At 36.8% G+C, this 8,365-nt stretch overlaps 1 long non-coding RNA gene across 1 annotated transcript; it reads right to left on the bottom strand.

Moving 5' to 3' along the window:
* Positions 1-5,943: 5,943 nt before the first annotated feature.
* On the bottom strand, positions 5,944-7,744 carry LOC126410012 (uncharacterized). Its single transcript, XR_007573231.1, has 2 exons — positions 7,153-7,744; positions 5,944-6,849 (listed from the first exon to the last, which is right to left on the bottom strand). It is a non-coding gene; the product is annotated as an uncharacterized LOC126410012 (long non-coding RNA).
* Between the last annotated feature and the right edge of the window lie 621 nt (positions 7,745-8,365).

Raw genomic sequence — 8,365 nt, forward strand, 5'->3', positions numbered from 1 at the left:
TTTTTTTCAGGTGAAAAAACAGGATTGATTTACACCAGAGAGAGAGAGAGAGAGAGAGAGAGAGAGAGAGAGAGAGAGAGAGAGAAATGGGTGGGGCTAACTCTGTGGCCAGTGGCAAAAGTTGAACCCATAATACCTGCCATTGTGGAAAGGCGACAAATCTGGATTTCCAGTCCCTAGTTTGAAGGACAAGGTTGTCACTGAGGACCAAAGACATGTATGCCAACGCTGGTAGGAATAATGTACCCTTTTTCACCTTGAAAGAGATGGAAGAGAGGAGAGGAAAAACCACTATTGTGTTCATGGTGAGAAGGGATGCATAATTGCAATGAACACTCTTTTAGCGCGCTCATTTAAGGGCGTTTGGCAAGAGAAATATTATGTAAGTATTCCGTAAATCCACTCAAACAGTACGTTGCATAGATTCCAAAACCTTGATTCATGGCACGCTCACATAGTGTTCCTAATGCCGGTTTTCGGCATTTTTTTATCAGAATCACCATCTTATTTCAGATTTTAAAGGCAGAAACTGATTATATGTCTGTGGATGCAAGAACGACGGTGATGATGAAAAATTAACATGGCAGGCTAATTATGCATAACCACACTCCAAATCTACCGGACAGTAGATTTCCAAGTTATTTTGATCAAACACGGGATAGTTTTGTTTGCTTTTGTAAGTCACAAGCTCTTTCTACTTGGTATCCAACTTGTGTATATATATCATTTTTCAGCCAATAAAAAGACCAAACAATCATGAAGCTACTAAGATTTTGTTGCAAAAAAAAAAGTCCCAAACATGTACTTATCTATAGAATCAAGTGTAATTCAAATCTAAAAGGTAGAAATATTTGATGAAATTGATTCACAACTCCTATAGTTGGGGTGCTTGAACCGTCTCTTTTTCGGGTGGTGGGTCGTAATCCTCATGCTCGCTTGAAAATGCTAATATTTACTCTATTCCAACTTAAAAAGGCGTGATGCGGACCAATTCAATGACATGTGTCGTGGATCGGGTGGTCGACGGGGATGGCAATGGTGGATGCTTTTCCCTCATAAAGGGACCGTAAGTATCAACAGGCTGTTAACGGACCCATGACAATGACTTTGAATTGGGGAAGGGACAAAGGGAGTGATGGCCCAAACCCACCACTCAACAGCAGAGCAGAACCCCGTTTTCACCACCCCCGTACTCCTCTCCTCGTGAAGTTCCATGTCCTTTCTCATTCTCTTTCTCTCTCTTCATATTCATCTTTTATATATATATATATATAGATCAAGTGCAGAGCCAAGCAGGGCCCACAGGGGGTCCATGGACGCATCCCCCTCCCTCAAAATTTCCAAGAAAAATCTATATGTATTTTTAAAAAAAATTAAAATTTTGAGAAATTATATTTCAACTCTTATTGAAATTTTGAAATTATTGTTTCATCCTTTAATGAAAAATTTCTGGCTCTGCCCTTAGTGCAGATAATCACAATTGCGCAGAAGTTTTAGTTGACATGGGTTCGAGCCGTGCGGAGCATATGAGCTGGGACCAGTGTGGATGATTTTGTTTCACACACATGGACCCACTTTAAATGGATTCCTCGATTCGCTATCCCTGCCTTACATATAAAACTCAGCCTGCAATCATAAGCTGATTGAAATGAGTAGGTGTCAAACCAGTTCGATTTATTGGCCGATAATTATTAATTAGAGAGTTTAGTGCAAATAGGAATGTCAACGGATCGGATTTAGATCGGACATACCCTTAATCATGTCAGTTTTTTCAAATTCAAATACGAATAAAGAAAAGTCTTATCTGAATCCAAATTTGAAAAAGCTAATTTTACAATCCGAATCCGATTTTTATATTCATATCTGAATCCACATTTTTGAACAGAATTTTGGTAAAAGAATTAGATACAAGACAAATCCAAATTTTGAACAGAATTTTGCCAATTTTCAAAATGTAAAAGAATTAGATACAAGACATTTGTTTGACAATGAATCCGATTTGAATCCGTATCCGAAGCCGATTGGATATATTCGAATCCGATCAGATGTCATTTATTAAATCTGAATCTGATCCGATTTGTTACTCGGATATTAAAATTTTTTCCATATCCAAATTATTGTTTCAGATTGGTTCAGTTAGATATCCGATTCAATCCGATATATTGACTTTCTTAAGTGCAATGTTGTCGATGTTGATCCGTATCGGAGTGTATCGATACACATGGTACGGGTTTTTAGCAAATATAACGGAAGGCTGACACACAGTTTATTTTTTATTATTTCAAAACCAAGTTACTTAATTTTAAGTTATTTATAAAACATTTATGGTAATTTTTAAGGATTTTGCTATAGCTCTACACTAGACTGGGCACCATTGTTTTGAGTTGGTTTGGGGATGAGATTGAGTTGCATGCAACAACTATGGACTAAAAGGGGTGGAGGGTATTTATTAAATATTTTGTAAAATAATGCATAGTTTAGACTTTTTAATTCTTTTCATATCATTGTTTGTTCTTTTATAAAGTTTTTTTTTTTAATTTTAGTGCGAGTCTTTCGGCCATGCATACTCCTATGCATGGCGCACAAATTCTTAACTAGTTTCGCCAACTAACGGGACAGCGCACCCACGGTTTTTGCCACTGCCAGCATTCTCCTGCTCTACACACAAAAGAAATTGAATCTTTCTCATGGTGCCAAAATGCAAAGAGTCACACTTGCCACCTTCTTTCATCAGTCCTATTACAACCACAGCTTTAATGCTGTATTATGCATTAAACTCTCTCTCTCTCTCTCTCTCTCTCTCTCTCTATATATATATATATATATATATATATATATATATATATATATATATATATATATATATATATATATATATATATATATATCTGCATGGGTGTGTGATTCAATGACCAAAAATTTAAAAATTAATTGCCAAAACACAGTTGCTATAGGGGCATTAGCGATGATTTATTATTTGTTGGTGGTTTAAAGTGTGTTAAAATGGTTTATGATGCTTTCAGACAAATTTAAAAATTTTTAATCATCTAATTAACGGCATTATATATATATATATATATATATATATATATATATATATATATATATATATATATATATATATATATATGCATGTGAGAGAAAAATAACAAAAAAACAAATCGACAGCATGAGGTCCGTCCAATCTAAAGATTGTATGGTTCTGATACGTTGTCTATTTCACAAATAAATCGTTCAGCTTATATATATATATATATATATATATATATATATATATATATGCAATTTCAGTTATCATTTTGCACTTGTGGGTGGCATAGAGCGAACTTGATTATATGTATTATACTGGTGCAAGAATTTTTATGCACCAAATGACTAAATTACCTTTACTTCACATTGAAAAAAAAAAAAAACGTTTTGTAAAGACCAGAATGAAAATAAAAAAAAAAGTAAAAAAATTATAAAAGATTTCAACAAATTACCAAAATGTCTTTCCATACGATGCCATAGTCGGGTTCTAAAGCAAAATTAAAATTTGAGTTCCACAGGCTTTTTGGAGGAGTAGCCTTTAAGCCTATGTGTAGGCACAGTGAGCTAACTTTGTTTTGTCTCTTAATGTTTCTCACTGTGCATTCCTAGTGGGGACTCCACCCTTTTCTTTTTTACGTTCTGTACATGAGGAGACGCCATTACTCCTCAAATTCTTCTTCACAGCTTTTCGGATTCTCTTTCCCCTTTGCATGGGTGGAAAGCTGCTCCCCACCATCATTCTCGAGCCCAAGCAGTAGAGCAAGGAGTTTGTGACTAATCCATGTCCGAGACAGGGATGGGAATGTGTGGGCAATTGCCCTCACATGGCCGTGAAAATTGTTTATTGTTCCATTGATATCAAGGCAACTTTAAGCGTTAGCATATTCATACCTCTAGAAATTTTATAATCTTATTGATGGTGCCCATTAACCAGATATTTTCTAGTTAATTCCTCCCTCTAAATGCTTAGATCAGAGGTGTGCCGTTAATAAATTAATAAAATTATGTACAGGAACCGATATATTAATAAAATAAATTAACGTGGAATTGCATGTTGACACAAGCCTACACCTAGCTCCGCCACTGACTTGCTGCGGCCCTCGAGGGGATTCGATTCGAGTCTGAGTTTTGTTTTAACTTGCTCAAATAAGAATTCTGCAGTTTTCTTAAACTACCACGAATATAAACATGGGGAAGGGAAAATGTAAATTAGATCCGTGTGTGTGGTGCATGTGCGCATGCTTGTGTGCATGTGGAATAATCGAATATTAATACGAGTTATTTATCATAAAGCTGTGATTATAAGCACTATAAGCACCTTTCTGCATGCATATTATTATATATAATAAGCTTTAAGTACTGGAGACTATGCCGATAAATTAATTAAGTGTTTCTATTCACTTGGCTAGAGGCTCCACTTAAGTTTTTCATCAGGGGTCCAATTTCTTTGTCTCCACTTTGTTGTCTTTATCTCTCTTTTATAAGTATCGGACTGACAGACTGGCGAAAGATTTAGTTTGATTCTCATGAGTACTACTTTTCTTGATTACAAATAGTGGGTGTCTGACACTCTAGTTGATAGATATATTACTTATCATTCAGATACAGGTAGATGTGTAACACTCTAATTGACAGGTGTATCGCTTCTTCTCATTCAGGAGCACCCTTGAACAGTGGTGGAACAAGAAAAATTGATTGGAGGAGCGCTTGTTTAAAAATACTCAAATCTGACGAGTTACTAATATCAATCTATCTGTTGACAACTTTTTCAATGAAGCAAACACGCCCTTCAAATCAAAGCGATAACGAGGACAAAAGAAATTTATGTTGGCATTGGAAGCTAAACTATTAATTTGTTCGTTCATTGGCAGCTGAGCTGTTGTTAATAACAAATTGTACCTCAAAGACAAGTTTATTTTTTTCTCTCTTCTTGACATGACAAAGAATATCATTTGCAAAAAAGGGGTTAAAATTATTAGTGGTCCACAAATACATACAAATAAATCAATTAACCAATAACTAAATTAAATAAACAATAAATTAACCTAAAATTATGCCAATGAGACGAGAAGTCGAGGAAGTTCTCTCCCCTCGCCACTTTGCCTTTAGGGTCCAGGGTTATATCTCTGCGAAATTGAGACAATGTGTCTTCGGCTTTGAATCACATCTCCCCCCATTTAAGTGAAGAGTGTAGCGCCCACATGAATCGAATTGGATGAAAAAAAAATGTGAATTATTATTTTGAAAGATTTCTTCACACACTATGTGGACTTATGAATTTGCATGCAAGCACATACATCCAGGACATGCAAAATAATGGTTCATATCGTTCATATTAGCTTAGAATTTTAAAATAATTTAAATAATAATTTCTGAACAGCTGTATTTTGAAGCTAATGAAAATATTTTTTAATATTTTTTAAATGATCAATAGGATCTCTCTCTCTCTCTCTTGAATGAAGTAGGTTTACTAGGGGCCGGCGATCTTCCTCGGCGCCATGCATGGAGCGAAATTTCCTCTTGGCGACCGTTGACAACAAATTGAAGTGATCGCTCATAACATCAACAACTATTCGTGGCGCTGTCCCCATGTCCTCCAAAATCAGATTAATTTACCTAAATATGTATTGACAAAAACAAGAGAAAAAAGATATATGATATTTTAGTAATAATTTATAATCAATTAACAACTTCTTCTCTTTGATTTTCTCACAAATTTTCATCTTATAAACATCAATGGCTATGATGATTCTTTATGGATCTTACACCTAAGGGTCACCTTTCTCTCTGTCTCTCTTTATAAATGTGATTATATCCACTAAAGCATCAGAAAGCATAGTTAGTACTTACTAACCTCACGATTCCAGATAACTTATCTGTTTAACAAGTATTATGTTGAGAATGTTTAACATCTGGAGATAAATTTAAGACCTCAATCGTATCAAGAAAAAAGCTAGTGGAGTAGGCTTTACACGAGCGATTAGGCTAAACAAATGGGAAAGTTTATTACATCAAAGGGCACGACATGTTCATGAACAAAAATCACTGTTAGTTTCACTTTCACTAAAGAAGATATATTGCTGCAGGTTTCTTCTTTCTAATCATGGCACGATATCAAAAACCTTCCTAAGAAGATCTCATGCTGCAGCCTCTCCATGCCAGGCTAAAGCAGATTCACAGCACTAGTGAATCTTCCCATTCATCTTCTCTTATCATTCCTTATGAACATTGATTAGCTGAATACAATTATATAGTCTGGAAATTAAGGAAGGAAAAGGTTGACCACCTCTAACATGGCAGATGATGCAAATGATGACGATATTGTGTATATGTATTATGAGTCATCTGCCGCAACAGTATAAAGTATGATAAGCCACCATGGATGGTGGCTAAGAAATATTTGCTTTGTTTACAGAAAGCGGCATAGGTGACAAAAAGAATGATGCTTCATACCATCCTCCCGCCTTCATGAGGACCGATGCCTCCCTTCTCTCTCTCTCTTTCCATGTAGATGCTGCTTCGCCTGAACATCAGGGTAACATACCCAACAAAGTACAACAGAATCCAATGATTCCCTGTAGTCAGTGCTAGCAGAATAGTCTTTCTCTCTCTCTCTCTCTCTTTTTCTCTGCAGATCTGAATTCTGAACGATTTGGTTAATTGCAGTCCCCTCTGAGTAACAAGTAATAACTATTGTTACAGTCAACGTCTCGGAATCAGAGACTCAACGTTACCCTTTGTTGGTGCCTGCAACTGCAAGACTCGTTCCATATTAATGTCCCTCGTCGTCTGCCACCATCTTCATGAATCTCGTGATCCCTGAAATGAATGAAGCAAAGATGAAAATGATTAGTGCTCTCATTCAGAGCTTTCTCTTTCTCTCCCTTGCAGACACAGCCATGATTTCTGGTTATGCTTTGCAAGGTTAGATCCGACTTCCCATTGTAATTCTTGAGAAACAGACAGGATTAGATCCGAGCATCTACCGTAATTCTTGAGAAATTTTTAATGGACAAGAGGAAATGTAGATATCCGTTTTCACCAAAGCTGCTTACAGAGAGGGAGAGAGAGCACTTACTTCCCTTTCTTTCTGGCACAACAATTTGAGTTCTTACTTCTTACCCGTGGAAGATGTGTTGAAAACTTGAAACAAGCACGTGTCTGCGAGGGAAAGGGATGAATTCTCCTTCTTCTTCTCGGATCTTTTTCTTCTTTTTGACTCTCTCTGTATCTTCCCACAGCTTTATTGAACCGCAACTGAGCAAAGGCCCTCTTAATTATAAGAACCAACCTGAACTGCAGTTCAAGAAAGCTGTGGAAAAGTACAAAGAGAAGCATATGCCAACACCCCAAAACATTCTTCCATCTTCCTCTCTCTATCTAAGAGTCTAAAGCTACATCTAAGCCGTAGATCTTTCTCACCATCTATTCCTGACATCCCCAAAAGGATGGATTGAGCAACAATGGAGGAGGAATAAGAGGAGGAGGAAGAAGCAGGAGCAGGAGGAGAACAGAGGTAGGTTTTTAGGGGAGGAAAGGGTTGAAGAGGGGGAGGTTTACTTATAGAACCGAAACAACGCCAAGTTGGTGCCAATCCCTAGAAGAATATTAAGAGTCAGAAGAAGAAGATGGGGAGCCAAACTTCACTGTAAAATAGATTAAAAAAATTGACCACCTTTCTTTTCTCTTTTTCTTCCTACGGAAAGATCATTCACTCGGGATCCCCGGAGAAGAAATCAGAGAGAGGAGAGAGTTACGAGGAGCACTTTTAGAGAGAGGGAGAGAGAAATTTTTCTAGAGAGAGAGTGGTGGTTGCTCCACCGCAGATTGGTCTGATAGTAAAAGGAAAACGGGGGAGAAGGAAAAGAGGGCGGAGGAATTTACCGTCGCCACCGCAACCCGACGGCGACTGTTAACGGAGGCCGACAAGCTGTGGGCCCCACATAGGTTACGTCCGTTTGCTCTAAAAATACAACCCTTCCCCCCCTTTTTTTTTTTTTTTTTTTCTCTCTTTTTACCTCAAAAAAGGCTATGCTTTTACATGGTCAGGAAGACCCTCGCTTCCGAGCTAAATTTACAGTAATATCCCCCACATATGGTCGTTTGATCGACTTCGATTGGCTGAACCACCAGTTTAGTCTTTAAAAGAGAAGCGAAATTTCAAGGCCATTTTTTATTCTTATTTTATTATGAGTGGTATTTTCATTTGGGTTTTCATAAAATTTATTTATTATTTAAATTGGCGACTCATTCATGCTTAATTATTAAAAAACTATATATTTTACCAAAAAATGGACTTAATCTCGAAAACAAGTCTCCAACTGTTGGGGCATAT

This window comes from Nymphaea colorata, chromosome 4 (genome assembly GCF_008831285.2).
Source record: "Nymphaea colorata isolate Beijing-Zhang1983 chromosome 4, ASM883128v2, whole genome shotgun sequence".
NCBI lineage: Eukaryota > Viridiplantae > Streptophyta > Magnoliopsida > Nymphaeales > Nymphaeaceae > Nymphaea > Nymphaea colorata.